Genomic DNA, 16,998 nt, shown 5'->3' with positions numbered 1-16,998 from the left:
AGTTCTTGAATCACAGCATGTCTCCAATCTCCTTCTTTAATGACATCTTCATATAGCTTATTGTTAAAATTCCATGAGCTGGAGTTCGTCGCTTGCTGATCTTAATGACAGCTTCATCTTCATCATCTTCGAACTTAGTGAAACGCAGTGGGACTCCTGCAGGTAATGAGAAGCTAAAAAAAATGAAGCCTATGTGTTTGAAATCTAACGATCGTAATGCCTATAAAAATCAAAAATGAGAGAGCCAAAGTAATGAGAAAATGACTTGTCACTGTGAAGCTAAAAGGTATCATACCCTGGGGATTACGAAATAACGAAAAAGTAAAAGTGACCGAGATGCTTTGATTGAATAGGGCACGTGGGATGGGCTTACTAGGGCTTTAAACCGTAGGCTTCTAAGGCTATCTTTGGTTTTAACGGGCACGTATCATGTACTTTATAAGATAAGACCCCGGTTGCAGCTTATCACCCGTTATAAATCCAGTTATGCTTTCAGGGCAAATGCATGAGCAATCCCTTTTGAAAGGACAGATTTTAGGGCTTCTTCCTTCTCTCTTCGCTCGAGTCCTTACACATTTCTGATCCCTATTTGTATTTTAGTAGGTTGGTCTGGTATGAAAGTTATGGGAAAGAGTATATTACAGCATCTCTAATTCATGTATTTCTAATGATTGTCGTGTCCTGCATGTTGGATCCTTTACTATTCTATTTTCTTCCCGAAAGCATGCCAATCCCTATGTTGTCTAGAGTTGAGCATCTTCTATTCATTGGGATAAAGCTTTACCTCTTTTTGTTGAATTGATTCAGGCGCTTACTTAAAGGTAGGCTCCAAAAGTCACAAGATCATGTCGAGAAAGTCGAAAAGCCACAAGCTCTCGTTCATCTTACTAGTCTATAAGAAAGAAGGCAATGAGCAGTGAGTGCCAGGTAGAGCAGCTTTATAGATAGTAGTAGTAAGGTACGAGAAACGTATGGCCCCAGATCGCATGGATCTCTAAAATAGGGAAAAAAGGGGGCTGAAGGCTAAGGCAAGGCATTACTCGACGAATGCCTTCACACAATCGAGAAGTAGTTCATCGGTCACTATAGTATCATAAAGTTTGGTCGGCTCGGGAGGAACCGAGCAAGAAAAGAACGTAACCAACGATTTTGCGAAAAGAAAATCTCCACGTTTGGTTTTCGTCCCGCTTCGCTTTCCTGTTCCGTTTCCTAGTTTAGACTAAAGGGTTTGGGTCTACTGATTGCGTCCGTCCAATTCTCTTAAAGTAAAGCTACGTGATTTCGATGAGTCCACCCAAGATAAGCAGAGTTGAGATGGGATTAAAAGCACCCCGTCCTAATTGACAGCCCTTGCTTGCTGTCAGCTTAGGTAGCACCTTTTCCACTGAGAGTACTTTTCTGCTTGAGTGGAAAGACTTGATTCGTCATTTCTTTGAATTGCTATGAAGAAAACAAGGATCGAACGTGCGAGCCTGGCTCGGTCTCATGTACATCACATCTCTTAACCTCTCTCTCGAATAGGTGGCTTGAGATCCCTTTCTTAGTGCTAAGGTAAGGCTAAGGCGTATTTCCATCTACCTAGTCACGAATTGATATGATGATCTGCAGCGCCTGCACTGTACTGACCGAACCATGTTGTATTTCATAGCCCGCTCGCCTCCCCTTCCCCTGTGCCCGGACACAAAAGAAAAAATGAATGATCTTACTACCATTTCTTCTCCTTTGGGATGCCCTCGCTCGTCCCACACAAGAAGGTGGCATTGGTGTTTATCACTTGTCTGAGGTGGGGGATGCCTTTACTTTTAAGAGGTGCTGGTCTTCACACTTGCTTTAGAGCTTGAGAATTTTTTTGTCACTGCCAAAGGACTCAAACTCAAATAAGAGGAATGGAGTAGCTCGACCTACATAACAAGGATAGATGGCTTGACTCTAGGTTTTGGTCCATACGTGCAAACACAACAAATAAAACCAAACAAAGACACTTAACATAGGAGTCTATCTCCAGTAAGCATAGAAGTAGATCTCCACCAAACAAAGACAAAGAAAATCATGACAAGTGCGGCTTCACATCTCTAGTTTTTGCCCAATTGGAGTCGCTGAATGCGAGGTTGACTGAATCTGTGGAGTTTGAGAAAAAGACTTAGATGCCAATTAAATAAAAAATAAAGAGTGATTAGCGGAGAAAGAAATCGAAAGAGGTATATGATTAACGGAGAAAGAATCGCTGAAAGATAGATTTTAGTGTTTGGTCAGGACGAATGAGTGACTGTGAAGCATGCTTAGGAGGAGGTCAAATTGATCCTTCCCCGGTCAGTCCAGTCAGAAAGGAGAAAGCCTGCGTCTAGACTGCATCTCGAGAGTTTGAAGACTATCCCATTTAAACCAAAAATACAAGCAGATATCTAACCTTCCTTTTTCTTTCCTAGCTTTTTTACTCGAGTTGTTTAATTGACAGTACCTTGTTCGCTTAGCTTTAGCTCATTTTTTTTTGCCATTTCTTCTCATGCAAAGTTTACCAACTTCTTGATCAATTGTTTTTGCTCACCAATCAAGTCCCCATATAGCTGATAATTTTCAAGCAATTGGAAGCCACTTTCGATGACGAAGCCGAAAAATTTATATTACACAATCGTTTAGCCAGAAAGTTTGAATGGCTTTTTGGTATAGAATTCGATCTTTCGAAATAGAATAGGCTCTTCTCCTTTCCTTTAGTTTGGCGAGATAGGAATTGTCTCTAGAAGTCTTAGGACTTGACTTGATCCTTTTTCCTCCTTTTCCAAAGCAAATAATTCATCTAGGGTAGCTAACTGAGACCCTGACTCCCCTATATTGTATATCCCTCTCTGGAATAGAGGGGAGTCCCCAACATTTTCTTTTTCTCCTAATTCAAGTCAAGCTGGATAGCTTATTCCTATTTGCTCATTTTTTTGACCAAGCCCCTTGATATTGTAGTGTAGACTTGTTTTGCAAGATGACTGAACTCCTCTTCAAAAAGGCGAAAGACCCTCTCGAACTTGGGAGTGGGCGATCAATAGCTTAAAAAAGATAGCTCCACTTCCTCCCTTGCTCGTAAAAGCTTATCTATGGCAATCAATGAGTGAAACCGATTAAAAACCATGAGATAAAGGCTTTAAGTCCTTTTATCTTGCTAGATGGGGCATTAACGGTCTTAGCACTTTCCCTCTTAGAAGGTTTAGGCTTGCCCCTCTTCTCTAAGCCCGAAAATGGCGTATCATATGCGTTTCTCTTATACTAATAGCTCTTATTCCAATAAAGGCAAAGCTCGCTTATTTCAGTCAACTCTGTCCCCTCTTTAAGGCAAGGCTGATCTTTGGACAAAGACTAAAAGAAGATTGGGAGCCGTTGGCATTCTCCTATTTGTCCCTTAATATGAGCTAAACCTTATATTCACTACAGGAAGGCAGGTGCAGGTAAGAGGAAAAAGCATCTCTTCTATTTCGATGCTGAATCATAATATAATAGAAAGCGTAGAAAAAGATTCGTTGAGACAAAGCTTTCTCTAATGAGAAGAAATCCTTTGATCACTACCTCAAATGGCTCTACCCTATGCTTTGGAGGGCTTCAGGGCCGATCAAGTTAGAGCTAGGCCTTTCGCCTTTTCATCGCTAATCACAACAGTTCTTTCCTCAAATCTGACAACAGCAAAGACTGGCCTCTCATTCGTGCTTCCTCATCCGCACATTCTGGCTAAGAACCGGAGATTGAGTAGACTATGAGGCTTGGGGATGAAATCTGAAAACTTGTTACTTCTGTGAGGCCCTCCCCTGTCAGAGCTGCTGGAGATGACACCTCTGCTGCTTTTTGCTTCTGAAGTTGTATTCCATCCGATTTAATGGAGTTGGCCTTCGTGTGTACTTTATTGCTCGAGTCACATGCTGTGGTTTTAAGTTGGCCTCACGTTCTTGGAAGTTGAAGACTTACCCACCATCTAGAGGTGCAGGCCTCTGTGTTAACCTCCTGTGAAGGTGGCACCAAGTCTGTAGACTCCTGAGGATTATGTTCTGCCCTGTTAATGTTTGAGTTGGCTATATCATCCTTGCCTGCCTCAAAGCCCCTTCGCTACTCCACACTCGTAACCTATTTAGTTCCGTCTCGTACTCTATCTATTTGCTTTTCTAGTGCTATTTTCCTTGTTCAAGCCGGTATGAAGTAAGTGAAGTGGTGAATTGATCGATCATCATATGGCATTTCAGGATGACATCTGCTAATGAGATCCAGCATTTCAGTAAGTTGTTTCTCTAAGTGAAAGCTTCAGATTTCCTCTCGAGGGAGTGCATGTCTTTTCTCTCCATCAATATTCTCTTTTTCGCGAACCGTTTCGCATCTTGGATTGGAGAGCGACAGCAGCAATCAAGGTCCTCCCGACTCGTAGGCAGGGAGCTGCCAACCTTCTTTCAGCCATCAATGTCCATCGTCTTGTAGGTGGTGGTCAAGTTCAGCTTCACTGTGTTAAGTAGAACCTTGGCTTCCCAAGGTGTATCCCAACTACAGCTCTGATGATTACCTCAAGTCAAGAAAGGCTTTGCTTATAGCGCCTTAGGTGTACGAGCGCTGTAGAATCCAAACTATGATTACTTGTTGTGCTCGAAGGTAGGGACAAAGGGAAGGAGCAAAGTAAACCAGTAGCAGTAAGTGACGGAGCGTATTGAGACGAAACTGATATATATTATAGGTACTCCCCAAAAGCGATCAGGAGTCAGGTGCAAAAGACCAAGAGTGCCAGGCCTAGACACAAATCTAGTTGTTCATCGTCTACTGTTGTATCCGAATGCCAAGCCTTTTAAGCAAAAGCTCCATCGAATGCGTCCGGAATGATCAGAAAAAATCAAGAAAGAGGTCATGAAGCAGTTTAATGCCGCATGCTCGGTCGGTGCTTAGCCTCTCTATCAAGCTGAAGAGCTAAAGGCTCATCTGCGAATGTGGAATAAAGAGGTTTTCGAAGATCTTTTCAAAATATCTCTCAAGCTGAGGTAAGGATAAAGTCCTCAAGTGCAAATGCCAACATAATCATAAACTGTGCCCGTCAGAGCAAAATCTAGCAGCCCCAGAGAATGCAAGAAAGTACTTAGTGGAGTTACATCTGAAAGAAGATATTTTCTGACGATAAACATCACGCATGATGTGGCTGAAAGAGGCGATAATAATACCAAGTTCTTCTATGCTGTAGTACTATACATTAGTAAGAGGAGCCAACTCGCTAAGATAAATGATGAGCAAGGGCGTTAAGCCCCCTTCAGATCCTTCGAGCCACTTTGTACCATTTCCTAAAATTGGCTAAAGAACCTTATACCCTTCTTGACTCTTGTTCGAGTTTACTCTTTCTTGGTAGCGAAAGGGGCAATAATTCCAGATAGCGATTAACTGCTATAATTTATTCTTTCCAAACGAGAAGGGACAGTCTATTGAAAAATTGGTAGGAATTGGAGAACTAACTAAACGAGGTGGCACTATCGAATTGAAAAACACAAAGGCTAGACCATCCGAAACCCTCTGTTCGAATCATCCTCGATTAGTCCTAAGGAGTAAAACAATAAGTCAACCCGAAGTGGACGCAACCAATCCATCAGTCAAGGCAGGCAAAGAATCTCTTTTATGTGGTCGGCCACACTTAGTGCACTCCTGGATCTTATTCTGATTCTGATTTGCCTGAGGAGTCTGTGCTGGAGTAGCTGCTATCACTGCAACCTTCACTGTTTTAGTCTCTAGAATTCGATTATCTCCAGGTGAGAAAGAATAGGAATGGATCTAGCTGCTTAGCTATAGATAGAATGTCAGATGAAAGGTTTCACAATGAAAGCAAGAGAACAAGGGGTGAAAGGCAATAACGATTTGGCTCCAGAGCAAGTACTGCGTAAGAGGTCGAGAAAGCTTCGACTTTCTTGGGGCGGTTGATGAGATTGCCCAAAATTTTGAATACCAGATCGTCGATCTCTCGTCCCTTGTAGACTTACTGAAATTTTTCCGCAAGAAGATCTACCACTACATTAGGTTCTACAATAAAGAAGACAGAATGATTGACAAAGATGACGTGAGTCTACTCAGACTGAGAAACTCGCAATCAGAAAGTGAGTTAGTGAAAACTCATTCCCAACCAGAAATGAGGAGTCATGAGGATTGGTCGAAATGGCTAGTGAGAACGAAGTAGAAAGGGAAGGTCTCCACATTGCCAGAAAAGAGATCCTGATCCCTCGCAGCCGATTTTTTTATTATGGCAATACCGCACACTCTTTCACAAAGCACGGTTGATTGATGGAAAAAAGTTCGAATCCTGTGAAGCACTCTCGTGCCACTCCAACGGAATGAACAAAATGGAATAACTGCTTTATAAAATCAAGGCTGGATCTCATGAGTCAGTGACTCGTCGAGTTACTATGGTCCACTCGGGCCCCTTTGGGGTCATTAATTGAACCCCCACATCTTGCTTCTCTTCTTTAGGCCAATCTTTTTAAATACAAGAAATTTCAATGAGAATCTATGGGTGATTCGGGGAGAGCCAGCAACGAGATATGATGTGTGCACAGTGCCAGGAATATCTGCTTCTTTCACTCTTCAAGACTGTCGGATGGTACTTGGTTGTTCCCTAAAGCATTTCCATTCGTCCCTTGGCTTCGTTCAATCAAAAAATTTCTCGCGGGATCGAGCCACAAATTTGAGTCATGGTGGGTCTCATCTTCTATTTTGTGACCTCCATGTAAGGGGAGGGGGAGTGGTGAGGTGGGCCCCTTCACTTTTTTTGGAAACAACATTAATATCAATAAATGCCCATCTGGGTAAGAACTAAATATCACTTTTTGATTCGTTAAATTGTTGAGCTACAGAGAGAAGATTCTTATCCCTATAGTCTTCATTATAGTTTCAACCTTTCGATTAAAATATTCTCTATATCATTTTCGAAAAGTGACCGAAGGGTTGATTTCGAAAATGAATATATATTTTATAACTAAAGTGAAAAATGACCGAAGGGTCATCTTTCTCGAGAGACATGGCTCCTACTATACCCAGTAACCAAAAGACAGTACTGAAGATAGAATAAGAAATTTTAAATAAGATTCTCTTTTTTATCCTTTATAGTTAGCGACAATACCCCAAATTTCTCAAAAAGTCAGACCAAAATCAAGGCTTTACTTTACTGGATCAGTGACTGGGTCAACGAGGTCTCAATCCCGGGCCGTTGATTCCATCCAATGGGCCGATCTTTGATCATAGAATTGGCCCTTTCTTCTGCAGGCGGGCACCCGGCTTTTCGAGAATACTCTGGCACATTTTGCTTGTGGTTCTTCTCGAGGAGTTCCTAAAATCATAGTTCTCACTACGCTGCAAGCCACAAGAGTAGGCTTTTTGGCTGCTTGTTCCTTGGAGTCTATCTCCAGTAAGCATCGAAGTAGATCCCCAATAAAAAAAGACAAAGAACACCATATATTGAAACACACTACTTTGCATCTACAGACACTTATTTAATCGATCTGGGTAAACCAGATCTGCTGCAGTCCACACCAAAAAATGGTATGACAAGGCAAAGAGCGGTCAAGAAGAGTAATAACCTAATGGTTGATCCATCATAAAGCACACTGAGCTCTCACGGGACCTGACTTTAGCCTTCTCTGCCTTCATTTGAAGAACTGGCTTGCTTCCCTTGGGAATGGAGGCAACTGAAGAGTTGAATCACTTCGCTTCGCTTGAGTGGTTGGAACAGGAAATGAATCCAATGGGTTTGACTTGCCTACCTTCCCAATTTTGACTGTCTAGTAAACTATTCTATTAGAAAGAATTCATGAATACTGCTATTCATCCCTTTTTTACTCTTGCTTTATTTTATGTATAAGCTAAATGCAGAGAGAAAAGAGAAAGAAGAGTAGAATCACACCACCATAACAAAAGTAGTCTTCTGTAAGCTCGATTCCCAACATCTCCTAGTTTCATAATGTTATCATCATAGACCAACAAAATAACCATACCAGAAGCCGTATAACGAACAAACCAAGAATGATCACACGAGCTCTGTCTGAATCCAGCTTCATTCACCATGGCCATCTTGAATTTCTCAAACCAACGCTCTGGGTGCTTGTTTGAGACCATATAAGACTTTCTTCAATCGAAAAAAAGGGATGGATCGGAAGTCTGGAATGAAGTGACCAGCAAGCAGCAAGCAAGCATAGACCATAGTGTCCGAATAGCCTAGTGCTAATAGCTCTAGCTTTAGATTCGTAAGGCTAGCTAGCCGACTTATATACTAATAGGTAGAAAGAATCCCTTACCCGAATGCTTTAGCTTTGGCAACAAATCTTGGGCCAAGTAAAGGAGGCCATTGCCTTTTTTCAGTCCAACGTATCCCGATAGCGAAAGAAGGCTTCCTCCCAGCACTAGAGTGGGATAAGAAAATATCAACCTGACTCAGAGGCAGTGTTGCAGAAAAAAGATCTTTTTTCTTCTTCAATTAGTACAAATTTGGTCGATATCGACAATCTAGTTCCGCAGGAAGGAGGGGAATGAGCTGGTGCTCTAATAGGCATTCGTGGACCAAGAGCTCTTGTCCGCCATTTAGGTTCCGAGCGAGTGTTTGTTACGGTTCGAAAGGACAAGCCCTTTGAACCCATTGAGCCGATTTGATTTATCATTTTTATCGAGATTTTCCTCACCGGTTCAGTCAGACTGAAGCAAGATCTCTTTTATGGAACGGAGGCTTTCCCTATTAATCGTGCAACTTTCAAGTTCGGAGATACTCGACTAAGAGGTAAGAGCATAGTTTACTTTGACTTTGCGAAAGATTTATTGAAATTGTAAGTTATAGCGCAGTTGAATTTCAAAAAAAAAAAATTTGTTTGACTAAAAATATGGGTTTTTTTAAAAGTTGCACTATATCAAAGAAAAGTCAATTATGCCAAAAAGATCGGTGTTTTCTAAACTCTTCCAGTAATGGATAACCAGCTTTGGGGAAGACCTGCTCTATTTTTCGCTTCCCTTTCGACCCCGGGTCTGGTCTGGGATCACTCCCATCTACCTTTCCTCCAGTTAAATCGATGGCACTTGGTTTGGGATCTGGATTCTTTAAAGAAAGGGATGGTGATAGATATTTCTTTCTTCTTATTATCTCTTCTCTTGCATTGCCAGGAGAAATGGCCAGGTGCTTACTAACTTCAAATATCAATAGCTATGTGTGGGACTTGCCTCTTTGGTTCCGGGCTCGCTTCCCCTCGCACTATGGGTTTAAATGGTTTGCTATTTCCTTACACTAATTCCCCCCTGCTGATCCCAGTATGAAAAGATTTGCTCTTCATTTGCTAGGCTAAAAAATCTATAATAAAGTCTAAGGAAAGAAGCCCATTCGACAACTATAATAGGCGCACGCACCAGATCATGCATGCTAAGAACATAGCAGATTAGAGGGGACAAGAGGTTCCACTCATCAAAGTGTGAGACACAACAAATTTCAGTGAAGACCCTTTCTGTTGATTATTAAGCCATTGAAATCATGTGGTTTATTCAAGCATAGGAAGCTCTCAAAACAAGGTCGTCATCCCAAGGTTGGGGCCAGAAGAGTAGCCCCTTCCATATGAAATCTCACATATCTCTTTTTCTCAACCGAATAGATCAGACCAGAGATCCAATTTTTGCTAAAAGGATAAGTGCGGCTTCACATCTCTGATTTTTGTACAATTGGAGTCGCTGAATATGAGGCTGACTAAATCTATGGAGTTTAAGGAAAAGACTTGGATGCCAATTAGACAAAAAACAAAGAGTGAATCTAGCGCACGCATCTCTTACCATTCGTTAAGTTGGCAGCTGCCAATAAGCTTTTCTTTTCGTTTGATCCATTTCTTTCTTTCCTTAAGTGCTAGTTTAGTCCCTTTCTTTCATGAAAGAAGCGCTTAGATCTGAGTGTGGCTGCAGTGTGTTCACGATTTCATGCTATAGTTTCATCAGCTGCTATTGGCCTTTCTTGAATTAGGTGGTATCGCTTTTAAGAGAAAGAAAAGGCTACCTTAGGTTGAGTTCACCAACTACTGAAATAGCAGTGCTTATACCCCCAACTGATTCAATGTCACTTGGGATCGGATTCTTCCTAAATTCATTTCCCCTAGAGCTGGGTTTTTTTCCTCCGACAATCGAGCCACCAGGTTTGAGAATAAGGTGGGATCCCTGAATGTAGTGGCTGGTGAATCACTGATCAAAAAATGAATTTTTGAGAGATTCTTCATTGATCTAGTGGCCGATGAATCACTGATCAAAGAGCGAGCAGTCGTCAGGTTTAATGATTTTGTTGGATCCCTGGATATAGCGGTTGGCTGTGATTCCGACTAATACATCGAAATTGCCCCCTACGTTACCTAACGAGATAAAAAAGATCGGGGTAAGGATGAAGCGGTTATCTTATGAAGAAACTTCTCTTGAAACATATTCGGCTTAGAAAATAGAGAGAAACTTCTGAAAATATGAAGTGTAGTAGAATAACAACAGATTGACTTTTATTGCAGAAAATTCGATTGGGCAGCCACCCCGGATACCTACTGGAGTCGCTTTCAGTGGTGTTGATCCCCATTCCAACACTATGTGTCGGCCTGATTCGGAAGAAGAGAATGAGGGCCTCGATAGTACTAACGACTCCTTACTAAAAAAAATGAAAAATACCATTTGACTTTAGCAAATTCATGGAGATCTCCAATCTATATGAACCACCATTGGAACGTTTCTCAGCCATCGGATCGATCGGTCCTCCATTGGGAACGGTGCATAGGGGGCTCGTATAACAATGTTATCTTAGTTGGTTATTCGATCTCACGCTTGCTGTCCGAGGACTTGATCTCTAAAATTGATTCTCGTCACGTAAGGACTCTTTCTTTGGGCGGATGAGTCATTTTTTCTCTTCCCCGCCTCTCATTTCATAGGGCAGGTTCCCATAGTTCCATTTGCATCTATGGCGTAGTACAGGTTTTCAGCTAGAAATATGAAATCAATATCAACTATTAGGTTACAACCAAGATCTGCTTCTCGAGTTCCTGGCTCACTCAGTAAAGAAGAGTACGGTGAAGACTATTCACCATTTGCAGCAATAGAATAGATAGATACGGGAACTAAAAAATCAATATTCCTTCCAACAGTTAGAGTGAGTGCTAGCAGACTTCGGGTTTCCTTTCCTTTCCTTTACAATACTTGGGAAGCTTCTCAGGTACAGTACTCATTTTCTACCCGATAGTTTGCTTGATAAGAAAATTCTCAGTTGAAATGGATTACCTGATTGCTTACCTTCCTGCACTTGCTTCCCTTTTTTCTGCCACTTTCACTGCAACTACAAGGGCAAGGATCATTGGGAATGCCACTACTGTGACTACTGCTAGTAACCAAAGACTGCTTAGACGTTTAGAGCATTAACCACCTAATCACGAACCGCTCTTTATTCAATTCCGATGCTGCTGATGACAGCATCCCCTGGTGGACGACTTTGTGCATAATCTTTTCTATCTTTTAGCATCTTGATACTGACTTAGTCACTCTCGATGACCGAAAAGACTAGAAAAAATTCAAAAAAAATTATTTTTACTTTCTCTTCTGTCTACTTGTTCAGGCCTATCCTTTGACTTATTCTAATTTCAAAATAAATAATGTAGTTAGCCCCCTTCGGACCCTTCAGAGCCTCTATTGCTGTCACTCTTTAACGGCACCTCTGTTCCGACCTCCCTGTGAGTTTCCAAGTGCTTGTGATTTGAGTATCGACCCAGTCCCGTTATGGTTGCTTTTCCACGACACCACTCAGCAGCTCGCCTTTCTACTCTAAATGAATGCGAGTACTTTTTCTCTGGACTTTCTATTTTAACGTCAGTCGAGGAGGCCTACGGGGTTGCCGAGTTGCTTACGAGGGGTGCCTCCATAGGGAGTCATCATCTCGGATGATAAAAGTTTCATCATAAGCTGAGATTTGAGGGATGAGGAAAGGCACAAGACTCATTGATAAGGAAGGCCAGGATACGGGCTATATAGAAATAGAGGCTCCCTGCCTTGAGCCTGAAGTCATTGGTGGAAGCGCAGATGGTTGGAATGTTGCGACCATCATCCTTGGACCCAGTATATAAAGCTCTTCCCTGATCGATCTTGGAGAATCTATAGTCTATGATTCCGCCCCTGCTCCATCCCGCATATTGAGCACAGCTGATATGTGACTACTCGGCACGATTATATCAAGCCATAAAAGACTTCACTATGGCCTGTCATATAAAGATAGAATAGATATGGATAAACAGACATTCCATTGATTCACGAAATGGCTTGTGTGACTCTTCTTTTCAACTCCGTACATTTGTGAAGTTCTTCCGGTAATCTCCCATGTTTTAAATATGAAACGAACGGTCCATAACTCTCTTTCTGAATGTCTTGACTTTTTTTCTCAAACCACCAAACAGGGGTGCGAAAATAGGTTCTAATTTGATTTCGCCTGTAATGAATTCCTTGCTTTGATAAGAAATATCTAAGTAAACAACCTTTGAGCTAAGGTAATATGAAATATTTAGGGTTACCTTTGCATTTCTTGAGTATGTTTCTGTCCTAAACTAAGAAAGAGTATAGTGCTCGTTTTGATAAGAGTATTCCATACTATCTGCTGGATAGTTTTCAACATCTTTCTTTTTCTTCTTGTTCTTTGCCATAATGCCCATTTCGGGATGGGTTGGAAGAGGAATTCCAAATTCTTATATGGATGAGACTGATCACACCTGATCAGTGAGAGAGAGGCAAAGAAAAAGAAGAAAAACTGATTCAAATAAGACTGATCACACCTGCTTGAGATGAAGCTGATCGCATTGCTCTAGCACAAGAGCATGGTAGCCCAGACAGAAGGGAGAGGCATCATTTTTTGACTTATTCCACTTCCACAGGCAATCTCGAATTCATGGGATCCTGCAGCTTCCTTAGCGACATAACCGACGAGAGGAGGCTGCTTAACTAGCCTCCCTGGTGTACGAAAGCTGCAAAGGAAGAGGAGCACAACCGTCACTTGCGAAGCGAACAAAGCTTAGCGCTCAAACAAAGCAAAGGGATGCTAGTACACTCTCCGTTCTGTGGTGCCCCTAGCGCAGTGCTCAAACAAGAACCAAGGCATGGGCATTCTGTAAGAACATAAGTATGTTGGAGTGGAGATGACACATACGCGAAGGTACCGGATGTGCCCCTGAACCTCCGCATCCTATGTGGATCAATACACCAAGGGGCCTGACTGATTAAGAGTTCAACCATTATATCAAACCAGCGTCACTCTCTAAGCAGCCAGTTAAGAAGAAAGAAGCGTGGGATGAATACCAAAGACCCCATTTTGAGTTTCGGGGATGGATTCCTCCACCTCTCTTACCCTTGCTGCGAGAAAGAAGCCATTGCCCTGGGATACAAGTTTGATCCCATAGCACAAGGTTATATACCGGCAGAAGAATACTACCAATGGTAGCCTTAAGAGCTTTCACCACCGGTGAAAGAGAAAGAAGGGAAGCAACAATCCTACATCGACTCTGTAAGAAGCTCGGGTGATCACCTTCATCAGATGAGTCTCGAAAAGATCAAGATAAGAAAACTCGCCATCTAGAAGAAAGAAGAGATACATGTGGAATGAAATATATCCGAACGAATGCATCAACAGATGCAATTACTCCTTTTTTTGAATTCCCCTCGTCACCTACTAGTGAGACGGAAAGCTTAGGGACCAGGTCTGTTCGGATTCAGATTGGAGGTCTTGGGCGAATTCTCGCATCGCCTAGTCCTCCCAGATCAACGTGACCTGGTAATTGGCTGTTAGAAAAGAACTTGAATGCGATAACCAACATTTTCACCTCATGGCTCTCATTGAGGTTCAAACTTTTGCCTAAGGCAAAAGGGAAAGGGGGTGTTCAGGGATGAGCACCCAAAACCCAAGGCATTCTTCTCGATCGCCCTAAGGCATCAACAGCTAGCCTAGTGAGTCCTTCCCTTGCATCTGGCCATTCTTGTCCATCGTTCGATTCTAGCCTAGTGGATCTATGATTCTCCTGGGATCGGTTTGGATAGTTGAGCTCTTTCTCTCCAACTTTCAAGGACTTGCTTTAATTTAAGGATTGAGGCTTTTGGTTTCCTCTCCTTCTCAGTAAAGTATGAAAGCTCAATTACAAAGACCCTACATGTCTTACTCAACAGGACTATGACCATAAACACTCAGTGATTGGGAGGTGACAGAACCATCAACCAATTCACCATCAGATAGAACTTCACGGGTGCACGAAATAAGAAAACAAATGTCCTTCCCTTAGGTGGAGAAAACGAGCGCGACGGCACTCCATTTCAAAAGAGATGAGCGAAAAGCCACTGGTCGGCACAACCATCAACCTCTTCTGATAGACTCAACTCAAATCATGAAAAAAAAAGTGAAAGCTACAGTTGAAAGGGCTTCATCCCCCCAAAGTTCTAGATGATTGCTTCTCTTTCTCCAGCACCTGCTAGCGTCAGGGACAGTCGATTCGTCTCGTGCGTCCTGACAGTTCCCTACTACCCTATACCAGGAACTGAAGTACGGGAGAACACATAAGGGGAAGGCAAAAAATACTGGATTGATTGATCGAGCTAGTAATGGAAAGTTGGGCAATTCATGCTGTTCGACCTTACCTGGAATAGGTTCTTCCAAGCTGTAATAGCTTTTTTCCATCGACAACAGCTCTTTTGTTTTGAATGTCAAATTTTCTTCAAGTAAGTTTGTCACATCGACTGAATTTTATTAATCTATCTGCTATCGATTGAATCTCAATCTCGTATTAACGGATTCTAAAAGAACTACTTGAAAAGGAGGAATCCCAATGTTGGATAAGAGCTGGAGTTAAAAGAACAAGTCCCTCTTTAGCATGTACAGACTTCTAGTGTGTGAATGATCAAAGAAAGATACATCCTATCTAATGATAAATTCTTACCAAATATAAAAACCATAAGGATTGCTTCCATCCATGAGTTCCCATATGACATAAGCGCTCTTGGGTGGGGTGGGCCATCATTCGTCAGGTCTTTGAGTGCCCGTCGTACCACATGGTTGGTGCACTAAGCTGATCGAGACTCTACTTTTTTGCTCCACACCCTACCTTCCTTAATGAATCCCCTATTGGGTCGGCATCGGGATGGAGCGTACCAGCAGGCTATTACGTCGCAATAAAGGAAACCAATAAGATAGTTTGATTCTATGATCGATCGGTATAAATATCAACAACTTCGAATTGGACCAGTTTCTCCTCAACAAATAAGGGTTTGGGCCAACAAAATCCTACCTAATGGAGAGAGTTGGAGAGGTGGCGCTTGGGATGCAGAGGAGCTATTATCGCCCAGCTCCCTAACCTAATGCGGTCGGGGCATATGAAACCGTCAGCCTTACACCAACAAGTTACTTTCGAAGTCCCATCCTGATGTATCATTACATCATTGAAAGGCAACAGAAAGGAATTTCATTCTCGAAGCTTTAGTATCTTTCCTCGCAATGCTGAAAAAGGTGCTTGGTTGCCTTGAGTTGAACTTTTTTGTCACACCCTAGATCGTGCTCAGCTTGAGAGTTTTGTACTGACGGATCAATCGTAATAACATTTAGATAGAAAGAAGACTTCCAACAATAAAAAAAAAAATTAGATATTGTTTCACATGGCCTCATCATCAGTATCTCCATCTGCCCTTAGTCAGCTAACCAAGAATCAAAGGAATTTGCCCTTTCATTCGGATTTTTCTTCTGAGATTGGTTTTTCCTCCCTGACTCTGGGCTGGATCGATATCTGGACCGTCGACTTATCTCGGGTATCTTGGGGTTAGGAGTTGCTCACCCTCCAAAAATACTTTTTTATTGTATTCTACTTTGCCCTGTAAGAATCTCCTTTGCATGCACACTGCCAGCCCCTATTGGACAAAATCCAAGCCATTGGGTGGAAGGGCGCAAGATGCTATAAAAAAACTGCTTGAAACTATTCTCTTTGACGATTGAATCAATCTTTATGGTCCCATATTGAGTACTTCCTGAACTGAGAAAAAATTTTGTTCCGATAGCAGGCGCTGTTGGCTTCTAGGCGCAGGTGCTGTGAAAAATCTCAGACTCTTTTCCCCAAAGGAAAACTCCCTTAGGACATGGTTCCTATCAACTAGCCGAGCGGGGAGTGGGGAAGTATATAGCTGACCCAGGCAGTGAAGGTTTCCACAAGAAGCCAGCCACAGCATACCTTAGAACAAGTGCATCGAAGCGATCAGAGGAGAGGACCTTAGGAGGTAGACTCATCGCCCTGGGATGGAGAACTAGCATAAAGCCATAACTCTCTGGGCCGAAACTGAGACGAGACGAAGATTTTGCTTGCTCCAAAAAGAACAATCCTTTTTTTCCATCTGACTTTCTTTGTCCAGAGCTTCACTTTTCTAGCTGTAGACTTCGATTGACTACCAATGCCTCATAACTCAGACTTCACAAGTCTCCTTATCATTATCAATGGTTAGCAGTACAAGCAGCAACCCCCTTATCCACTAGCATCCTTGAAACTGTGCAGAAAAAGAAAACCTTTCATTGGCTGACCTGGTGAGCAAGCTTCCGTCTTTCAGACATGCTCCCCTTGCTGGTCGACATTTAGAAAGAATAAGAAAGAGAAGTGTACAGATAGGCTGGGTTTCTACCAAACAAAGGAAAGAATTTCCAGGATTGGATGCAAGTGATTGATTAGTTCATGCTCAAGTACAGGCAGAGTTAGCCAAGGAAGAGGTACAACATAAGCAAGTCAGCGGGTTACAAGGAAGTGGGATTCCAATCATAGTGAGTCAAGCCGCTTTCAAGCCTCACATAATTTGAATTTCTCTGACATTCTACATTTCCAAAATGAATCCTATTAAATATTTCACATTTTCAATGATTATCTCTATTTTAGGTGGTATAGAATCTAGCACCAATCCTTCCCATTTCATTATCTTAGTTAGATAAGGTGAAGTCCTTATTGAATCAATCAAATATTTAATAAAAAGACCAGC

General features: G+C 42.1%; 1 protein-coding gene across 20 annotated transcripts in view; it reads right to left on the bottom strand.

Moving 5' to 3' along the window:
• Positions 1-16,998, bottom strand: part of LOC105049643 (uncharacterized) — a 123,743-nt gene that overhangs the window by 13,130 nt on the left and 93,615 nt on the right. The window lies entirely within an intron of this gene.

The sequence above is a fragment of the Elaeis guineensis genome, chromosome 8 (genome assembly GCF_000442705.2).
Source record: "Elaeis guineensis isolate ETL-2024a chromosome 8, EG11, whole genome shotgun sequence".
In the NCBI taxonomy this organism is placed as follows: domain Eukaryota; kingdom Viridiplantae; phylum Streptophyta; class Magnoliopsida; order Arecales; family Arecaceae; genus Elaeis; species Elaeis guineensis.
Note: the sequence above shows the minus strand (reverse complement) of the source record. Positions and strands in the feature narration are given on the sequence as shown.